We start from the raw sequence: 22,012 nt of genomic DNA on the forward strand, positions 1-22,012 counted from the left end.
TCGCCAAAATGGAAAGAGAAACGCAACACTTGTTTGTCCATCACTCGTATCCATATGCATTTTCAACAAACATAGACACATGCATACAAACACATGAATTTTGTATTGTAGATATGTGGTAGTAGAGTAGTGGTCTGACGGCACACACTTAATGTGTTGTGAATTCTGTGGTGAATGTAATGTTTTTAAAATTGTAGCACTGCCTTAATTTTGCTGGACCCCAGGCAGAGTAGCTGCTGCCTTGGCAGGAACTAATGGGGATGCATAATAAACCCCAGGAAGAGTAGCTGCTGCCTTGGCAGGAACTAATGGGGGTCCATAATAAACCCCAGGAAGAGTAGCTGCTGCCTTGGCAGGAACTAATGGGGATCCATAATAAACCCCAGGAAGAGTAGCTGCTGCCTTGGCAGGAACTAATGGGGATCCATAATAAACCCCATGAAGAGTAGCTGCTGCCTTGGCAGGAACTAATGGGGATCCATAATAAACCCCAGGAAGAGTAGCTGCTGCCTTGGCAGGAACTAATGGGGATCCATAATAAACCCCAGGAAGAGTAGATGCTGCCTTGGCAGGAACTAATGGGGATCCATAATAAAAACATGTTGAAATCAATAGAACGAGGGGGGGCGGAGTCACACCAAAGTTACAGACTCTGGGAATGATATGTGCTATGTAATAATATCACTGGTCCAGGGCAACTTGTAGAAGACCGCCAGCTATATGTTGGATCGTTGCATTTTGTTTCAATGCGGAAAGTTAAACGCAACACTAGTTTTTTTTTTTTAAAGCGCTCATATCAATATCACGTTGAAATCAGAACATAGTCGTGAAAATGTGGGTTGTATTTATGACTAGTCTTCCTGTCCCTACCGATGAAAACATCCCCAAAGCATGACGCTGCCACCACCATGCTTCACCATAGGGATGGTGACAGGTTTCCTCCAGACGTGACCCTTGGTATTCAGGCCAAAGAGTTCAATCTAGGTTTCATCAGACCAGAGAATCTTGTTTCTCATGGTCTGAATCCTTCAGGTGCCTTTAGGCAAACTCCAAGCAGGCTGTCATGTGCCTTTTACTGAGAAGTGGCTCCCGTCTGGCCACTCTACCATAAAGGCCTGATTGGTGGAGTTCTGCAGAGATGGTTTTCCTGGAAGGTTCTCCCATCGCCACAGAGGAACATTATAGCTCTGTCAGAATGACCATCGGGTTCTTGGTCACCTCCCTTAACAAGGCCCTTCTCCCCCGATTGCTCAGTTTGGTCAGGCAGCCAGCTCTAGGAAGAGTCTTGTTGGTTCCAAACTTCTTCCATTTAAGAATAATTGAGGCCAATGTGTTCTTGTGGACCTTCAATGCTGCAGAATATTTTTGGTAACCTACCCCACATCTGTGTGAGACACAATCCCGAGACACAATCCTGTCTCTGAGCTCTACAGACAATTCCTGGCTTGGTTTTAGCTCTGACATGCACTGTCAACTGTGTGACCTTATATAGACAGTGGTGTGCCTTTCCAAATCATGTCCAATCAATTTAATTCACCACAGGTGGACTCCAAGTTGTAGAAACGATCAATGGAAACAGGATATACCGGAGCTCAATTTCGAGTCTCATAGCAAAAGGTCTGAATACTTATGTAAATATGTTTGTTTTTTTTTTGCTTAAAATATACTTGTTTTTTCTTTGTCATTATGGGGTATTGTGATGTCATTATGGGGTATTGTGATGTCATTATGGGGTATTATGATGTCGTTATGGGGTATTGTGATGTCGTTATGGGGTATTGTGATGCCATTATGGGGTATTGTGTGCAGATTGATGAGGAAACACATTGATTTAATACATTTTAGATTAAGGCTGTAACATAACAAAGTGGAAAAAGTCAAAGGGTATGAATACTTTCCGAATGCACTGTATGTACTGTATTCAATGTATTATGTCTGAAATGAAAGTAAAGTCTTGACAGACTATAGAAACTGCTCAACATAGTTTTCCTTCCCACAGCTGGACATGCCCAAACAGCAGCTCATAGCCAACAGACTGTTGTTGAGGATGTCTGTTACCACCAGCCCACTAGCTTAGCTACGTACTAAGCTACGTACGATCAATTCCTTTTATTCGACAAATACCAGGTTTCTGAAGTAAATGACATACTCTGTGTACAAAACATTAAGAACACCTGCTCCTTCCATGACAGACTGACCAGGTAAATCCTGGTGAAAGCTATGATCCCTTATTGATGTCACTTGTTAAATCCACTTCAATCAGTGTAGATGAAGGTGAGGAGACAGGTTAAAGAAGGATTTTTAAGCCTAGAAACAATTGAGACATGGATTGTGTATGTGTGCCATTCAGAGAATCGGCAAGACAAAACAAAAAAATGCCTTTGAAAGTGGTAAGACAGAAAGACAAATACTTTTCTTTAAAAAGCATCAAAAACATGTCAGTCTATCCTCCTCTGAGCAGGGTGATTCTTGTGGTGACCAGGCACACGCCTGTCTATATAAGGCCCCACAGTTGCCAGGCACACCGGTTTGAGTCAAGAACCACAATGCTGCTGGGTTTTTCACACTCAACAGTTTCCTGTGTGTATCAAGAATGGTCCACCACCCAAAGAACATCCAGCCAACTTGATACAACTGTGGGAAGCATTGGAGTCAACATGGGCCAGCATCCCTGTGGAACGCTTTTCGTCACCTTGTAGAGTTCATGCCCCGACGAATTTAGGCTGTTCTGAGGGCAAAAGGGAGGTGCAACTCAATATTAGGAAGATGTTCTTAAAGTTTTGTACACTCGGTGTATATGACATGTATGTCACATTGGGCTTTAGAGGGTTAAAATATGTTTAGAGGAGCCTCGGTCATGTGAGTACAACAATACATACCTGGATACCCTCCTTGACAACATGACCGTTCCAAGGCTCTCTGGGACTTACTTGGCAGTGAGACTTCAAGGCTGTGCCACATGCTATCATACGCTCCACGATTCCTCATTATAGTTATTGAACTACACATCCCACTCCACGATTCCTCATTATAGCTATTGAACTACACATCCCATGGCACTGAATGTGGGTCTGTGGACTTTAATACAAAGCCTTCCAATGCAATATTGTGTGCTAGATAGGTGTGTAGAGCTCAGTTGGTAGAGCATGGTGTTTGCAACGCCAGGGTTGTGGGTTCGATTCCCACGGGGGGGCAGTAGGAAAAAAAACGTATGAAATGTATGTATTCACTACTGTAAGTCGCTCTGGATAGGAGCGTCTGCTAAATGACTAAAATGTAAATGAAAAATGTAATTTTTGCCTGCAAACCAATAGTGTGTATTATTTGAACAATGTTTCCTGACTGAGGTGCTGTATGTCAGAATGACAACACCTAGATAAGAGTGGAGCTGAAGAGACTGGGCTGGGTGACGTGGGAGGATGGCAATTATTGTTTCCTGTTCAGACTGATGTTCTTTACACACCGGTAGTCGTTTGAAGACTCTTAGTACACACACACACACTAGATATATCCAACCCACCTGGGGAAAATGGAGTGTGAAGTGATGTTGTCTTTAATTCTATGCCAAGGGATAACTATAGTACAGGATCTATAGTACAGATCTATAGTAAAGGATCTATAGTACAAGGCCAGAACTCATACTAGTGCATTCAGAAAGTATTCAGACCCCTTGGAAATTGAGCTCAGGTGCATCCTGTTTCCATTGATCATCCTTCAGATGTTTCTACAACTTGATTGGAGTCCACCTGTGGTAAATTCAATTGATTGGACATGATTTGGAAAGGCACACGCCTGTCTATATAAGGTCCCACAGTTGCCAGTGCATTTCAGTGCATTGCCTCTCTCAGGCAGGCAGGGAGAGAGATGGAGAGAGAAAGAGGCAGGCAGGGAGAGAGAGAGAGAGGCAGGCAGGCAGGGAGCGAGAAAGAGAGGCAGGGAGAGAGAGAGAGGCAGGGAGAGAGAGGGAGGCAGGGAGAGGGGGAGAGAGGGAGAGGCAGGCAGGGGGAGAGAGAGGCAGGCAGGGGAGAGAGAGGCAGGCAGGGGGAGAGAGAGAGAGGCAGGGAGAGAGAGGGAGGTAGGCAGGGGGAGCGAGGGAGTGGCAGACAGGTGGAGAGAGGCAGGCAGGGGGGAGAGAGAGAGGCAGGCAGGGGGAGAGAGAGAGAGGCAGGCAGGGGGGGAGAGAGAGGCAGGCAGGGGGGAGAGAGAGAGGGCGAGGTAGGCAGGGGGAGAGAGGGAGTGGCAGACAGGTGGAGAGAGGCAGGCAGGGGGAGAGAGAGAGGCAGGCAGGGGGAGAGAGAGAGAGGCAGGCAGGGGGAGAAAGAGGCAGGCAGGGGGGGAGAGAGAGAGGCAGGCAGGGGGAGAGAGAGAGAGAGGCAGGCAGGGGGGGGAGAGAGAGAGAGGCAGGCAGGGGGGGAGAGAGAGAGAGAGAGAGGCAGGCAGGCAGGAAGGCAGGCAGGGGGGAGAGGGGGAGAGAGAGAGAGAGAGAGAGAGAGAGGTAACACAAATACCCTCAGGGAGAGCATTCTAGAATGTAATGGAAATCTTCTTGACAAGTGGTCTGAAAAGAAAACAGTAGATTTGTCATGTTGCATGAGATGTGTGTCTGAGCAACTCTGTTCAGGTGTGTGCCTTCATAACCTGGCATCCTGCTACTCCTGTCCTGACATCTGTCCATGTTGAGTTCCGTACTTCAGGATTTTCTGATGAATGTAGTGAGGGATGAAATGAAAAGAAAGAGAAAGGTAAAGAAAGACATAGGGGCCTGAACAGGGATTGAACCCCTGCCACCAGGGTTATGGTTCAGGGACGGCAGCACTACTACTAGACTGGACCCTGGCACTGTCTCAATGTCTCTGACACCTCTTCCCTCGTCTCCACAGGACATTTCATAGAGCGAGCGATCGTCGGCTGTCAGATTAGTGAAGCCCTTCTCTTTAAGAGTGAAGAACTCGTACAGAAAGTGACAGTGAAAAAGGACGGTTTAAGGTGCTTGTGATTTAATGTGTTAATGTGTATAATGTATTCAATAAAGTATGAAGATATTATGGATTTACTGACTGTCTTGTGAACATTGCATGTTTAGAATTGACTGTTTAAGTCGCCTGGTGAATCCGACTGACCGTGTTTAGAGAAATGGAGTGTGATCTCGCCAGAAAAGGATGGTCGACCGAGGCTACTGGTTAAAACTAGAATGTACATGTAACTGCTATAATACAATATTGAGTAGGCCAGAGAAAGATCTGTACACTGGACTATCCCACTCTACAACACCAGGTGGCAGTAACAACATGTACAACAATTCTTATTGTATTCCCAAGAGTTAGAGGTTCAATTACATTTTAGTCATTTAGCAGACGCTCTTATCCAGAGTGACTTACAATAGTGAATGCATACATTTCATACATTTTTTTCTCTCGAACTGGTCAGGGAATACGAACCCACAACCCTGGCGTTGCAAACACCATGCTCTACCAACTGAGCCTCACGGGACCATTTAAAACCTCCACTGTCGGGATGTTATCACTTAGACGCTGTGTATATTCTGTACAGCTGGGCCAAAGACTTCTCAATATGTTCTGTAGTTGGAGGTACAGACGGACTACCTCAACCTGTTTAATACTGTAAATTATGGAGGCACATTTAGCCATTGGGAATAAACATGCAAATGAACAGGGGAATAAATAATCAAGTGCCAACATCAGGGGATTCACTATGACCACATTGTAAACAATATAGCTTTTTAGGGTAATATACTTGGATAGTAGGCTATCCCAATCTAAATTGCTACCTTATTAAAAAAAAAATATGTAATGTCCATTGCACATAGCCAGCTTCACTTGGCGGGAAAGCTGAGGAATTCACGCATGCGTGGGGCAGCAGCGGCAACTGTTGTTTTCTAAAGGCCAAGAGTCTGTCTGATCTCTCTTCTCAGCCGGGGACAAAAGCATTGCCATTGACTGAAGATCAGGTTGCTCCTGTGTGACCTAGAGGAATGCCAGCTCTTAGAACGTGCTTACTGAATGGACCGTTTATTTCATTGTCAGCTCTTCCAAATTTGACTATGTTTATAGGCCAGCAATAATGGATTGTTTTATAACACTATAATATACAATTGCTACTACAAACCGAATCCATAACAATCTGGTAGGATATTGGGCCCGTTCAAACCGAACCCATAACAACCTGGTAGAATATTGTTGGGCCTGTTCAGACCGAACCCATAACAACCTGGTAGAATATTGTTGGGCCTGTTCAGACCGAACCCATAACAACCTGGTAGCATATTGGGCTCGTTCAAACCGAACCCATAACAACCTGGTAGCATATTGTTGGGCCTGTTCAGACCGAACCCATAACAACCTGGTAGCATATTGTTGGGCCTGTTCAGACCGAACCCATAACAACCTGGTAGCATATTGTTGGGCCTGTTCAGACCGAACCCATAACAACCTGGTAGCATATTGTTGGGCCTGTTCAGACCGAACCCATAACAACCTGGTAGAATATTGTTGGGCCTGTTCAGACCGAACCCATAACAACCTGGTAGCATATTGTTGGGCCTGTTCAGACCGAACCCATAACAACCTGGTAGCATATTGTTGGGCCTGTTCAGACCGAACCCATAACAACCTGGTAACATATTGTTGGGCCTGTTCAGACCGAACCCATAACAACCTGGTAGCATATTGGGCCGTTCAAACGGAACCCATAACAACCTGGTAGCATATTGTTGGGCCTGTTCAGACCGAACCCATAACAACCTGGTAGCATATTGGGCCGTTCAAACGGAACCCATAACAACCTGGTAGCATATTGGGCCGTTCAAACGGAACCCATAACAACCTGGTAGCATATTCGGCCGTTCAAACGGAACCCATAACAACCTGGTAGCATATTGGGCCTGTTCAAGCATGATTAGAGGAATAAGAAAGATGTAAAATAGCTGTTGTTGCATAGGAAAGCCCTATCTTTTATTCATTGTGAGCAGACCGCACATCACACGTTTCTATCCCTAGACTGCGTTCAATCGTCCTGGTGGAGTGCTGGGGGACGTCCTACGGGTTGGAGTGTGCTTGGAGAGAGAGAGGGAGAAGAAACGCTGCATAGCAGGGCACTTTATATCGTCGCCTCAGTTCTTGCACAGCGCGACCATTGCAAGTGAGCGAGCGGATTTTAGTCTATAATTATACGGGTTGGAAACGGATTTTCATACGTCGTCATGCTCTACAGCTTTTAAATCTACGGTCGATGACACCTGCGTTTTTGTCTTGAAGTTTCGCCGATCGCGAACAGTTGGGACTGCATTCCTTCGCTCTGGAGTCCAGACCTGCAGCGTTTTTCAGAGTGAGTGAGAGAGCTAGAGAGAGAGGGGGTCCCCGTTCCTACCTGCTGTCTTTACGTGTAACTTCTGAACTATTCTTCCAGACCAGTCAAACATTCTCTGGCTGGCTTTGCCCAGTGTTGTCGTTTATCTGTAACATCGGAAAATCAATAATGATATCTGAGAATCGATTAGTTTTGAACTAGAAAGATTCTGCATTTAAGTTCTGCCCCACTGGATTGAATGCCTTGTATGCGGTGACTATGGCTTTGCAATGGATCCTAGTAGCCGCTTTGACTGGAATTCTTCTCAACACCACTTCAGAAGTACATGGTGGGTATTTTGGCTCTTATTCAATCACGTTAATTAACCATTTATTTATCGATTATGGAAATAACATCTGTATTAAACGGTTAGGCTTGTATATTATTCATATATATATTAATATATTGCAAAAGGTTGAGTTGCAAACATAGGCAGTATATTTGACTGTGTTTAGGTTCTAAATATATATTTTCTGCGTCAAACATCCTATCTGGTTAAGGGAAACTTCATTCTGACATTCTAAAACAGAAATACAACTCAAGACATTATGACTTTTAAGAATATGCACATATTTGGATATTCCATGTTATTACAGGGGAATGCACCACTCTAATAGTCACATAAACCAGCTGGCTCCTTTCCTATCTTTGTCTGTGTGGAAAGAAATGTCCCATTTGTCTGATTTATTATTCATGTCCAGACAGAATATAATCCCAACCAGCCAGGTAAATCTGTCATCTGTAATCTGCCTCTAACTGAGATTGAATTGATCAAATGCCTCACAGTCACTCACACACATGTACTTGTTTTACTGTAACCTAAATACAGTAAAAACCCTAGGTTAAGGTTTTACCTCATCCCAGTCAACTCCAATGGCATGGAAACATACATATTATATCACTGTTAAGTTAAATAAATGAAGAAGCTTTGTATTATACACTGCTCCAAAAAAATAAAGGGAACACTTAATCAACACAATGTAACTCCAAGTCAATCACACTTCTGTGAAATCAAACTGTCCACTTAGGAAGCAACACTGATTGACAATACATTTCACATGCTGTTGTGCAAATGGAATAGACAACGGGTGGAAATTATAGGCAATTAGCAAGACACCCCCAATAAAGGAGTGGTTCTGCAGGTGGTGACCACAGACCACTTCTCAGTTCCTATGCTTCCTGGCTGATGTTTTGGTCACTTTTGAATGCTGGCAGTGCTTTCACTCTAGTGGTAGCATGAGACGGAGTCTACAACCCACACAAGTGGCTCAGGTAGTGCAGCTCATCCAGGATGGCACATCAATGCGAGCTGTGGCAAGAAGGTTTGCTGTGTCTGTCAGCGTAGTGTCCAGAGCATGGAGGCGCTACCAGGAGACAGGCCAGTACATCAGGAGACGTGGAGGAGGCCGTAGGAGGGCAACAACCCAGCAGCAGGACCGCTACCTCCGCCTTTGTGCAAGGAGGAGCAGGAGGAGCACTGCCAGAGCCGTGCAAAATGACCTCCAGCAGGCCACAAATGTGCATGTGTCTGCTCAAACGGTCAGAAACAGACTCCATGAGGGTGGTATGAGGGCCCGACGTCCACAGGTGGGGGTTGTGCTTACAGCCCAACACCGTGCAGGACGTTTGGCATTTGCCAGAGAACACCAAGATCGGCAAATTCGCCACTGGCGCCCTGTGCTCTTCACAGATGAAAGCAGGTTCACACTGAGCACGTGACAGACGTGACAGAGTCTGGAGACGCTGTGGAGAACGTTCTGCTGCCTGCAACATCCTCCAGCATGACTGGTTTGGCGGTGGGTCAGTCATGGTGTGGGGTGGCATTTCTTTGGGGGGCCGCACAGCCCTCCATGTGCTCGCCAGAGGTAGCCTGACTGCCATTAGGTACCGAGATGAGATCCTCAGACCCCTTGTGAGACCATATGCTGGTGCGGTTGACCCTGGGTTCCTCCTAATGCAAGACAATGCTAGACCTCATGTGGCTCAAGTGTGTCAGCAGTTCCTGCAAGAGGAAGGCATTGATGCTATGGACTGGCCCGCCCGTTCCCCAGACCTGAATCCAATTGAGCACATCTGGGACATCATGTCTCGCTCCATCCACCAACGCCACATTGCACCACAGACTGTCCAGGAGTTGGCGGATGCTTTAGTCCAGGTCTGGGAGGAGATCCCTCAGGAGACCATCCGCCACCTCATCAGGAGCATGCCCAGGCATTGTAGGGAGGTCATACAGGCACGTGGAGGCCACACACACTACTGAGCCTCATTTTGACTTGTTTTAAGGACATTACATCGAAGTTGGATCAGCCTGTAGTGTGGTTTTCCACTTTAATTTTGAGTGTGACTCCAAATCCAGACCTCCATGGGTTGATAAATTGGATTTCCATTGATTATTTTTGTGTGATTTTGTTGTCAGCACATTCAACTATGTAAAGAAAAAAGTATTTAATAAGATTATTTCTTTCATTCAGATCTAGGATGTGTTGTTTAAGTGTTCCCTTTATTTCTTTGAGCAGTATATATCCTGATACGCCAACTTCCCTCTCCATGCATCTGACATTAAAATGTTGGGCCACAGTAAATCAAATCACATTTTTTTTTGGTCACATACACATATTTAGCAGATGTTATTGCAGGTGTAGCGACATGCTTGTGTTTCTAGCTCCAACAGTGCAGTAATATCTAACAATACACAACAATAACCACAATACACACAAACCTAAAAGTAAAATAATGGAAATAAGGAATATATTAAATATTAGAATGCTGTATGTAATAACATAAAACATGTCCTGGGCTAATAATGTAATAATGTGTTTTTTTTTATACTGCGAAGTTGTTTAGGAGCTAGAAGCAGAGCTACCCTATCTGTCTGTATCATCTTTCCATAAGAGACTCTGCAGGAGTGTAAGGCAAAGTTTAGCTGTGGATCTGGTGCTCTCTCTCATAGGGGACTGCTGGACATTCATTCACTGAAGGATATGAGACAACCCTGTGGGTATAACACTTTACTGACAGCCTGCAGGTATAATGGCTTATTACCTGTTATAAGCATGTATAAGGCTTTATGATGTCTTATAATACAATAACTAAAAAGATCTACAGAGATCAGGCTCAGCTCTTAAAGTACATAAACTGCACAGGCCAAGAGGAAGTATAATCATAGCCAGTATTAAAATTGAGTAAAAAATTATATATATTTTGTAATTTACAAAATAGCCTCCAACACTCTACTTAGCAAATTGGTTGCAGTCTATCACAGTGCCATCCGTTTTGTCACCAAAGCCCCATATACCACCCACCACTGAGACCTGTACACTCTCGTTGGCTGGCCCTCGCTTCATACTCGTCGCCAAACCCACAGGCTCCAGTTCATCTATAAGTCTTTGCTAGGTAAAGCCCCGCCTTATCTCAGCTCACTGGTCACCATAGCAGCACCCACCCGTAGCACTCACTCCAGCAGGTATATCTTACTGGTCACCCCCAAAGCCAATTCCTCCTTTGGCCGCTTTTCCTTCCAGTTCTCTGCTGCCAATGACTGGAACGAACTGCAAAAATCACTGAAGCTGGAGACTCTTATCTCCCTCACTAGCTTTAAGCACCAGCTGTCAGAGCAGCTCACAGATCACTGCACCTGTACATAGCCCATCTGTAAATAGCCCATCCAACTACCTCATCCCCATACTGTTATTTATTTTATTTATTTTGCTCCTTTGCACCCCAGCATCTCTACTTGCACATTCATCTTCTGCACATCTATCACTTCAGTGTTAATTTGCTAAATTGTAATTATATTGCCACTATGGCCTATTTATTGCCTTACCTCCCTTATCCTACCTCATTTGCACACACTGTATATAGACTTTTTCTACTGTATTATTGACTGTATCTTTGTTTACTCCATGTGTAACTCTGTGTTGTTGTTTGTGTCGCACTGCTTTGCTTTATCTTGGCCAGGTCTCAGTTGTAAATAAGAACTTGTTCTCAACTAGCCTACCAGGTTAAATAAAGGACTTGTTCTCAACTAGCCTACCAGGTTAAATAAAGGACTTGTTCTCAACTAGCCTACCTGGTTAAATAAAGGACTTGTTCTCAACTAGCCTACCAGGTTAAATAAAGGACTTGTTCTCAACTAGCCTACCAGATTAAATAAAAGTGAAATAAATAAATTATATAAAAATAAAATGACCCAGTCAATCCTGAGTTTCCATTTGAATGATGTAGACAGCTGTCTCAGAGGGACAGTGGTCTCAGAGGACAGTGGTCTCAGAGGACAGTGGTCTCAGAGGACAGTGGTCTCAGAGGGACAGTGGTCTCAGAGGACAGTGGTCTCAGAGGACAGTGGTCTCAGAGGGACAGTGGTCTCAGAGGACAGTGGTCTCAGAGGACAGTGGTCTCAGAGGGACAGTGGTCTCAGAGGACAGTGGTCTCAGAGGACAGTGGTCTCAGAGGGACAGTGGTCTCAGAGGACAGTGGTCTCAGAGGACAGTGGTCTCAGAGGGACAGTGGTCTCAGGGGACAGTGGTCTCAGAGGACAGTGGTCTCAGGGGGACAGTGGTCTCAGGGGACAGTGGTCTCAGAGGACAGTGGTCTCAGAGGGACAGTGGTCTCAGAGGGACAGTGGTCTCAGAGGACAGTGGTCTCAGAGGACAGTGGTCTCAGAGGGACAGTGGTCTCAGAGGACAGTGGTCTCAGAGGACAGTGGTCTCAGAGGGACAGTGGTCTCAGGGGACAGTGGTCTCAGAGGACAGTGGTCTCAGGGGGACAGTGGTCTCAGGGGACAGTGGTCTCAGAGGACAGTGGTCTCAGAGGACAGTGGTCTCAGAGGGACAGTGGTCTCAGGGGACAGTGGTCTCAGAGGACAGTGGTCTCAGAGGACAGTGGTCTCAGAGGGACAGTGGTCTCAGGGGACAGTGGTCTCAGAGGACAGTGGTCTCAGGGGGACAGGGGTCTCAGGGGGACAGTGGTCTCAGAGGACAGTGGTCTCAGAGGGACAGTGGTCTCAGGGGACAGTGGTCTCAGAGGACAGTGGTCTCAGGGGGACAGTGGTCTCAGAGGACAGTGGTCTCAGGGGGACAGTGGTCTCAGGGGGACAGTGGTCTCAGAGGACGGTGGTCTCAGGGGGACAGTGGTCTCAGATGGCGCTGAGGTAGATAAAGTAGTCTGAAACATCTTGTGGACCTGAAGCCTTGCACTACCTAGGTTTTAGCTCAGATGGCTAACTATCTTGTGGCACCCAGACCTGGGTTAGGCACCTGGTCGCTCACGTCACATGTACAGCAGACTACACCACACTTGTTCACATCCATTTCACTTCTGTTGTGGTGTTGTTTTGGGGTGTGAAGTCTGTTCAACTCTCACGGTGACCCTTTTCCAGTACTAGGTTCACCCAGACCTTTTGTCACCCCCCCCCCCCCCCCCCCCCCCCCCAAGCCCCAGATGTATTAAAACGTATGCTCACTGCTAGTTCATTTTCTCTATGTTTAGACTTCCAAAGGAGAATCATTGCCACTCTGTTGTTTACATTTTCAGCTTCCTTATGTAATGGCTACAGGCTACAGTGCAAGTCGAGTAAGACCATGTACTGGTTCAGATGGACACACGTCTCACACACACATATAATGACGTGTAGCTTCTTTACCTACTCTTACCTAGGTCGTGGTGCAATATTTATGTAGGTATAAGGCTTTAAGTGCACACTTCAAAAAATATTGTATTGTACCTTTTGAACTCGCTCTTAACGCTGTTGTGTTCTCCCCTCTTCCTCCTCCTCCTCCTCCTCCTCGTCCTCTTCACCCACAGGAGCATGTCTCTATCAGGGATCTCTGTTCGCGGTAAGTGCACCTTTCATCACTCCTTCCTACCTTCTTCTTCCGATGTCCTATTTATTTACACAACTACTGTTCACTGAGTGTACAAAACATTAAGAACACCTGCTCTTTCCATGACATACACTGACCAGGTGAATCCAGGTGAAAGCTGGGATCCCTTATTGATGTCACTTGTTAAATCCACTTCAATCAGTGTAGATGAAGGGGAGGAGACAGGTTAAAGAAGGATTTTTAAGCCTTGAGAAAATTGAGACATGGATTGTGTATGTGTGCCATTCTGAGAATGGGCAAGACAGAGCAAACAAGTGCCTTTGAACGGGGTATGGTAGTAGGGGCCAGGTGCATCTATTTGTGTCAAGAACTGCAACGCTGCTGGGTTTTTCACCCTCAACCGTTTCCTGTGTGTATCAAGAATGGTCCACCACCCAAAAGGACATCCAGCCAACTTGACACAGCGTGGGAAGCATTGGAGTCAACATGGTCAAGCATCCCTGTGGAACGCTTTTCGACACCTTTTAGAGTCCATGCCCCTGACGAAGGGCAAAAAGAGGGGGGTTGCAACTCAATATTAAGGTGTTCCTAATGTTTTGTACACTCAGTGTACCGTAACTTATGTAGGAACACATGATGAAGGTGGTGTTTCTGAAGCAGGGTTACAGTGAAGACGACCCGGGTCTTCACAGTATCACTGGAGATTGTTTCACTGATGTGTTTTCTGTGTGTGTGTCCCAAATGGCACCCTATTCCCAATGTAGTGCACTTATTTTGACCAGGGGCCATAGGGAATAGGGGTCTGGTCTATAGTAGTGCACTATATAGGGAATAGGGCTCTGGTCTATAGTAGTGCATTATATAGGGAATAGGGCTCTGGTCTGTAGTAGTGCACTATATAGGGAATAGGGCTCTGGTCAACAGTAGTGCTCTATATAGGGAATAGGGCTCTGGTCTATAGTAGTGCTCTGTATAGGGAATAGGGCTCTGGTCTATAGTAGTGCACTATATAGGGAATAGGGCTCTGGTCTAAAGTAGTGCACTACATAGGGAATAGGGTGCTATTTGAAGACGCATTTGGACATGTAGCTGAGTAGATGCTCCTCATCAGTCAGTTGTTGCTGCTGATGACATTGTGAATAATAACAGGGAGGATGATATGACGACTAGATCCTGTTAGACTGCGTCTCTATGACACCCTCTTCCCTACATAATACACGCATAGGGACTCTGGTCAACGGTAGTGTCACGCCCTGACCAGGTGAACTCTTCTATTTTGGTCAGGGTGTGGCATTTCTATAGTTTATTTTCTATGTTGGGTTATGTCGATTCCCAATCAGAGACAGCTGTCGCTAGTTGCCTCTGATTGGGGAATCATATTTAAGTTCCTTTTCCCCCCACGATGTTTGTGGGTAATTGTATTTGCACTGTGTTTCGTTTCACCTGTGAAACTGTCACCTTTCTCCTTTGCGTATTTATTTTGTTTTGTCGTTCCTATCTAAAATAAATATGTGGAACAGTCAACCTGCTGCGTATTGGTCATCGAGTGATTTCGATATATCTTCCGATGAGGGAGAATACGAGGATCGTGACAGAATTACCCACCAAACCAGGACCAAGCAGCAGAGGAACGAAGAGGAGGGATGGACATGGGCCGAGTTAAGGAGGAGCATTTCCAGGGCGATGGAAGAGTTTAGGGAGACCGAGAGGCATCCCCAAGATTTTTTTAGGGGGGGGCACAAGGGCTGTTTGACGGGGCAGGAGCTGCCCGCCAGTCAACAGTCGTCGGAGCTGCCCGCCAGTCAACAGTCGTCGGAGCTGCCCGCCAGTCAACAGTCGTCGGAGCTGCCCGCCAGTCAACAGTCGTCGGAGCTGCCCGCCAGTCAACAGTCGTCGGAGCTGCCCGCCAGTCAACAGTCGTCGGAGCTGCCCGTCAGTCAACAGTCGTCGGAGCTGCCCGTCAGTCAACAGTCGCCGGAGTGGTCAGACTGCGCTGAACTGCCGGAGTGGCCAGACTGCGCTGAACTGCCGGAGTGGCCAGACTGCGCTGAACTGCCGGAGTGGCCAGACTGCGCTGAACTGCCGGAGTGGCCAGACTGCGCTGAACTGCCGGAGTGGCCAGACTGCGCTGAACTGCCGGAGTGGCCAGACTGCGCTGAACTGCCGGAGTGGCCAGACTGCCCTGAACTGCCGGAGTGGCCAGACTGCCCTGAACTGCCGGAGTGGCCAGACTGCCCAGACTGTCCCGAGCTGCCAGGCGTCCCCAGTCCAGTCCGGCCCGTCCCTGCTCCCCGCACCAAGCCAGTGGTGCGTGTCCCCAGTCCAGTCCGGCCCGTCCCTGCTCCCCGCACCAGGTTAGTAGTGCGTGTCCCCAGTCCTGTCCGGCCCATTCCTGCTCCCCGCACCAGGTTAGTGGTGCGTGTCCCCAGTCCTGTCCGGCCCATCCCGGCTCCCCGCACCAAGCCGGTGGTGCGTGTCCCCAGTCCAGTCCGGCCCGTCCCTGCTCCCCGCACCAGGTTGGTGGTGCGTGTCCCCAGGCCAGTCCGGCCCGTCCCTGCTCCCCGCACCAGGTTGGTGGTGCGTGTCCCCGGTCCTGTCCGGCCCGTCCCTGTCCCCCGCACCAGGCCCACGGCGCGTGTCCACAGTCTGGCACGGCCTGTGTCCGGTCCACCGGTGATCAGTCCTGTTCCGGTCGGCGGCTCTGCTCCGGAGCCTGAGCATGCCGCTCCACCGTGGTCCAGTCCGGGCCAGAGGGGTAGGGCTAGGGTGGAGGCAGGGGGAGAAACACGCCCGGGGCCAGAGCCTCCACCGAGGGTGAGGCGCCCACCCGGGTCCCCCCCCTAATAGACTTTAGGTTGGTGCGCCGGGAGTACGCACCGTTGGAGGGGGGGTACTGTCACGCCCTGACCAGGTGAACTCTTCTATTTTGGTCAGGGTGTGGCATTTCTATAGTTTATTTTCTATGTTGGGTTATGTCGATTCCCAATCAGAGACAGCTGTCGCTAGTTGCCTCTGATTGGGAAATCATATTTAAGTTCCTTTTCCCCCCACGATGTTTGTGGGTAATTGTATTTGCACTGTGTTTCGTTTCACCTGTGAAACTGTCACCTTTCTCCTTTGCGTATTTATTTTGTTTTGTCGTTCCTATCTAAAATAAATATGTGGAACAGTCAACCTGCTGCGTATTGGTCATCGAGTGATTTCGATATATCTTCCGATGAGGGAGAATACGAGGATCGTGACAGGTAGTGCACTGCGTAGAGAATATGGTGCCGTTTTGGGACACAGGAGACTAGATCCTCTTGTCTTGGTAATGGTTGCTTGTCTCCGACTCCTACTTATGGAGAAAGCTGTACGGATGTCTGTGAGGACTGTAGGAGAAGGTCGTGCACTTGTATAGTTGAGAGAGAGAGAGAGAGAGAGAGAGAGAGAGTCTGGTATTCTTTTTTGAAGTTAGAACTCTGCATTGCCTACAAACTAAGAGCCATGCTTTTCATTTTGTTCAATATCTCATCTAGGGATGGTTTGTATTGATTGGTTGCTCTTGCCACTCTTTCATTCTGTATGTGCTTTGTCATTCTTGCTATTTATGTTGAGTGTATTTACATCTTACTTCCATGACTCACTAGTTGTATGAAGCAATCCAAACTCATTCAAATGTATTTTTCTGACCAAAACATCATTCATGTTCATAAATAGACCAAGGCTGTTCTGGGTCTGTCCAAGGCTGGTCTGGGTCTGTCCAAGGCTGGTCTGGGTCTGTCCAAGGCTGGTCTGGGTCTGTCTAAGGCTGGTCTGGGTCTGTCTAAGGCTGGTCTGGGTCTGTCCAAGGCTGGTCTGGGTCTGTCCAAGGCTGGTCTGGGTCTGTCCAAGGCTGGTCTGGGTCTGTCCAAGGCTGGTCTGGGTCTGTCCAGGGCTGGTCTGGGTCTGTCCAGGGCTGGTCTGGGTCTGTCCAGGGCTGGTCTGGGTCTGTCCAGGGCTGGTCTGGGTCTGTCCAAGGCTGTTCTGGGTCTGTCCAAGGCTGGTCTGGGTCTGTCTAAGGCTGGTCTGGGTCTGTCCAAGGCTGTTCTGGGTCTGTCCAGGGCTGGTCTGGGTCTGTCCAAGGCTGGGCTGGGTCTGTCCAAGGCTGTTCTGGGTCTGTCCAGGGCTGGTCTGGGTCTGTCCAAGGCTGATCTGGGTCTGTCCAGGGCTGGTCTGGGTCTGTCCAGGGCTGGTCTGGGTCTGTCCAGGGCTGGTCTGGGTCTGTCCAAGGCTGTTCTGGGTCTGTCCAGGGCTGGTCTGGGTCTGTCCAAGGCTGTTCTGGGTCTGTCCAGGGCTGGGTCTGTCCAAGTCTGGTCTGGGTCTGTCTAAGGCTGTTCTGGGTCTGTCCAAGGCTGTTCTGGGTCTGTCCAAGGCTGTTCTGGGTCTGTCCAGGGGCTGGTCTGGGTCTGTCCAAGGCTGGTCTGGGTCTGTCCAAGGCTGGTCTGGGTCTGTCCAAGGCTGGTCTGGGTCTGTCCATAGATGTATAGGCTCTTTGTTTCAAGTTTCAGACCCCATCAAAGAAAGGAAAAACACAACTTCTTACTTGGCACTGAAAGGCAGGAGCCCTGCTTGTGTGAGAAGTTAAGAGCAGGTGTAGAGAAGTTAAGAGATGGTGTAGAGAAGTTAAGAGCGTATAAAATAAAATAAAAACGTTTTTTTTTCTTTGCATTATCTTTTACAAGATCTAAATTGACAAAAATGGGCGGATCCGTAAGAGGTTATTAAGAGCATCTGTAGTGAAGCTGTAGAGAAGTTAAGGGCAGGTGTAGAGAAGGTGTAGAGAAGTTAAGGGCAGGTGTAGAGAAGTTAAGAGCAGGTGTAGAGAAGGTGTAGAGAAGGTGTGTTCTTCTGTATGTCCTGAATACCTTCTGAGGAAACAAGCCATGTCATTATTACAGACACAGTTGTTACTTTAGTTACCTTCCTTTTGTCCCCGTGAAACAACTGTTCATCTCTCTTAAAACACGGCTAAACACAGTTCTCAGGGGTAGAATTGTGGTTCCCAGGCACACAGGTTTAATACTGCTTGCACCGCTGTGTGATCAACATAATTACAGTAAGGTTAGAGTTAACTGTCTCTCTCTGTCTCTCTCTCTCTCTCTCTCTCAGTCTCTCTCTCTCTCTCTGTCTCTCTCTCTCTCTGTCTCTCTCTCTCTCTCTCTCTCTCAGTCTCTCTCTCTCTCTGTCTCTCTCTCTGTCTCTCTCTCTGTCTCTCTCTCTGTCTCTCTCTCTGTCTCTCTCTCTGTCTCTCTCTCTGTCTCTCTCTCTGTCTCTCTCTCTGTCTCTCTCTCTGTCTCTCTCTCTGTCTCTCTCTCTCTCTGTCTCTCTCTCTGTCTCTCTCTCTGTCTCTCTCTCTGTCTCTCTCTGTCTCTCTGTCTCTCTCTGTCTCTCTCTGTCTCTGTCTCTCTCTGTCTCTCTCGTCTCTCTCTGTCTCTCTCTGTCTCTGTCTGTCTCTGTCTGTCTCTGTCTGTCTCTGTCTGTCTCTGTCTGTCTCTGTCTGTCTCTGTCTGTCTGTCTGTCTTTCTCGCTCTCCCCTCATATAAGCTCTAAGAACACTGCAGTTGGGGCACAGATCATCCATTGTATAATTTTCAGTTCACTTCAGTGAGGAAGGAGAGGTGGAGAGAGGGAGGTGGAGGTAGTGGTTGAAGGGTGGGACGTGGGAGAGGAGGACAGGAGGAAGGATGAGTAGGAGAGGTTGGGGGGGGGGAGATGAGGAGAAGGGGAATGAGTAAGGAGAGGAAAGGGGGGTGGGGACTGGTGTAGCTGGTATGCCTGAGCATGTTCTAACACAGTCAGGAAGAGGCCCTTCTGGAGTTCAAAGAGGACAACTAGCTTAACACCTGGAATTGGACCTGGGTACTACCGGAAGAAAACAACACACACACACACAGATTAAAGTGGAAGCGCATCCTAATGGAAGCCCTGAGAAACTCAAAGTGTTTTGTTGAAGTCTCCGGTCAAGGCATTTGCACATCAAAATAACCAGAGAACAAAGACTTACAGGGGTTGTGTTTTGAGGTAGGAGTATGTGTGTGTTTCGCTGTGCTGTGTTTCAGGTTCCTTGGCAGCTTGATGTGGCTAAGCACTGCTCAAACAAACCTTTAAAAATGCACTATGCAGAAATCGCTCCATCATTTCCTGGTTGCAAACATTCTAATAGTTCCCCTAATTTCAGTTCATGTAACAAAAACAAGCAAGTATAGTGTAGAGATTCATTGTACTATCTAAATCGCTGTGAAATATATTTTCCATAACTACAAATATTTTATTTTCAGCTGTTTGAAGCTAGTGTACCAAACCAAATGTAAAATACACAAAAACTAAACTTTCCAGGGCAAGATTCATGACAGTAAACGACAACCTGCGTGTACTTTACCTACCAATCTCACAAGGAGTACTCTGCTCTGAATTAGGCCTACCAATCTCACAAGGAGTACTCTGCTCTGAATTAGGCCTACCACTCTCACAAGTACTCTGCTCTGAATTAGGCCTACCACTCTCACAAGGAGTACTCTGCTCTGAATTAGGCCTACCAATCTCACAAGTACTCTGCTCTGAATTAGGCCTACCAATCTCACAAGGAGTACTCTGCTCTGAATTAGGCCTACCACTCTCACAAGGAGTACTCTGCTCTGAATTAGGCCTACCAATCTCACAAGGAGTACTCTGCTCTGAATTAGGCCTACCAATCTCACAAGGAGTACTCTGCTCTGAATTAGGCCTACCACTCTCACAAGGAGTTAGGCATATTACATGAGGCATATTTTAGATTCCTTCCTGGTCTGAAGAAGCTGCACTCTCATGGCACTCTCCTACACAGTGGTGTAAATAAGTCAGTAGAAGTGACCCCTGATGCGTTGTACTGGCCTGACATACTGACGTACTGTACTGTAAAGTTTACTTCACAGCAACACGGACACAGCCAGCACCATGCAAGTCCAAATATATCACTGGTGCCTCATAGCAGGCATTCCTGGCATTGCAAGTCATCCTCCCTGTAAGGGGTCCAAATGTAGGGCACTTTAAGAATAGAACCATCGATAACAGCAGGCAGGGAAGGGACACCAATGAATCAAGAGCAGAAGAGCTGTAGGCTGCTGAACAAAAAAAAAAACGGAGATCTTTTTTCTTGATGTCTTGGTGATGTCAGGGAAAGGTCTGACTGTACACTACTGGTCAAAAGTTTTACAACACCTACTCATTAAATGCTTTTTCTTTATTTGTACTATTTTCTACAGTGTAGAATAATAATGAAGATATCAAAACTATGAAATAACACATATGGAATCATGTAGTAACCAAAAAAAGTGCTAAATAAATCAAAATATATTTTATATTTCACATTCTTCAAATAGCCACCCTTTGCCTTGATGACATTTTGTACACTCTTGGCATTCTCTCGACCAGCTTCATGAGGAATGCATTTCCAACAGTCTTGAAGGAGTTCCCAAGAAGGTGAGTGATGGAATGCTGCATCAGATGACCTGGTCTCCACAATCCCCCGACCTCAACCAAATTGAGATGGTTTGTGATGAGTTGGGCCGCAGAGTGAAGGAAAAGCAGCCAACAGGAGCTCAGCATATTTGGGAACTCCTTCAAGACTGTTAGAAAAGCCTTCCAGGTAAAGCTGTTTGAGAGAATGCCAAGAGTGTGCAAAGCTGTCATCAAGGCAAAAGGGTAGGTATTTGAAGAATCTCAAATATGAAATATATTTTGATTTGTTTAACACTTTTTTGGTTACTACATGATTCCATATGTGTTATTTCATAGTGTTGATGTCTTCACTATTATTCTACAATGTAGAAAATAGTAAAAATAAAGAAAAACCTTTGAATGAGTAGGTGTTCTAAAACTTTTGACCGGCACTGTATCTGTGCTTGCGTTTGTTGCATGGTTTGTATTGCAATATGGGGCGACAGGCAGCCTGGTGGGCCAGTAACCAAAAGGTTGCTGGATCGAATCCCAGATCTGACAAGGTAAAAATCTGTCCTTCTGCCCCTGAGCAAGGCAGTTAACCCCACTGTTCCCCGGGCGCCGATGGCGTGGATGTCTATTAAAGCAGCCCCCCTACACGTCTCTGATTCAGATAAGTACAACCCCAATATGGAGCCTAAACCCAGGGTCACCAAGTTTATTTAAGAGAGGATGATCCTTAGGCTACTTCATAATAAACACGTTGGAATCTTTGCTTGGCATGTTGATGATGTCATATAAGGTGGGTGCAGTGTTCGTGTGTGTGTGTGTGTGTGTGTGTGTGTGTGTGTGTGTGTGTGTGTGTGTGTGTGTGTGTGTGTGTGTGTGTGTGTGTGTGCGCGTGCATGTGTGTGTGTGTGTGTGTGTTGGAGTTTGTTGCATGGTATGCAATGCGATATATTCCGTAAATAGAGACATTGAGACATTGAGAGATGAACATGTCTTTGACGTATCGAATCGATTGCCTAACACTGTTTTATCGATATGCTTCAGTAGGTTATTTGTAGTTGTACTAGTCACTGAACAATGCATATACATAGTTAAGTAACCATGGTAACCAAATGCCCTATGAACTTTTGTTTACCAGAGCTAAGCCTAACCCCCAGACTGTAGTCTCTATGACAACAAGTACTAACCCCCAGACTGTAGTCTCTATGATAACAACTACTAACCCCCAGACTGTAGTCTCTATGACAACCACTAACCCCCAGACTGTAGTCTCTATGACAACAACTACTAACCCCCAGACTGTAGTCTCTATGACAACTACTACTAACCCCCAGACTGTAGTCTCTATGACAACTACTAACCCCCAGACTGTAGTCTCT

This window comes from Salmo trutta, chromosome 9 (genome assembly GCF_901001165.1).
Source record: "Salmo trutta chromosome 9, fSalTru1.1, whole genome shotgun sequence".
NCBI lineage: Eukaryota > Metazoa > Chordata > Actinopteri > Salmoniformes > Salmonidae > Salmo > Salmo trutta.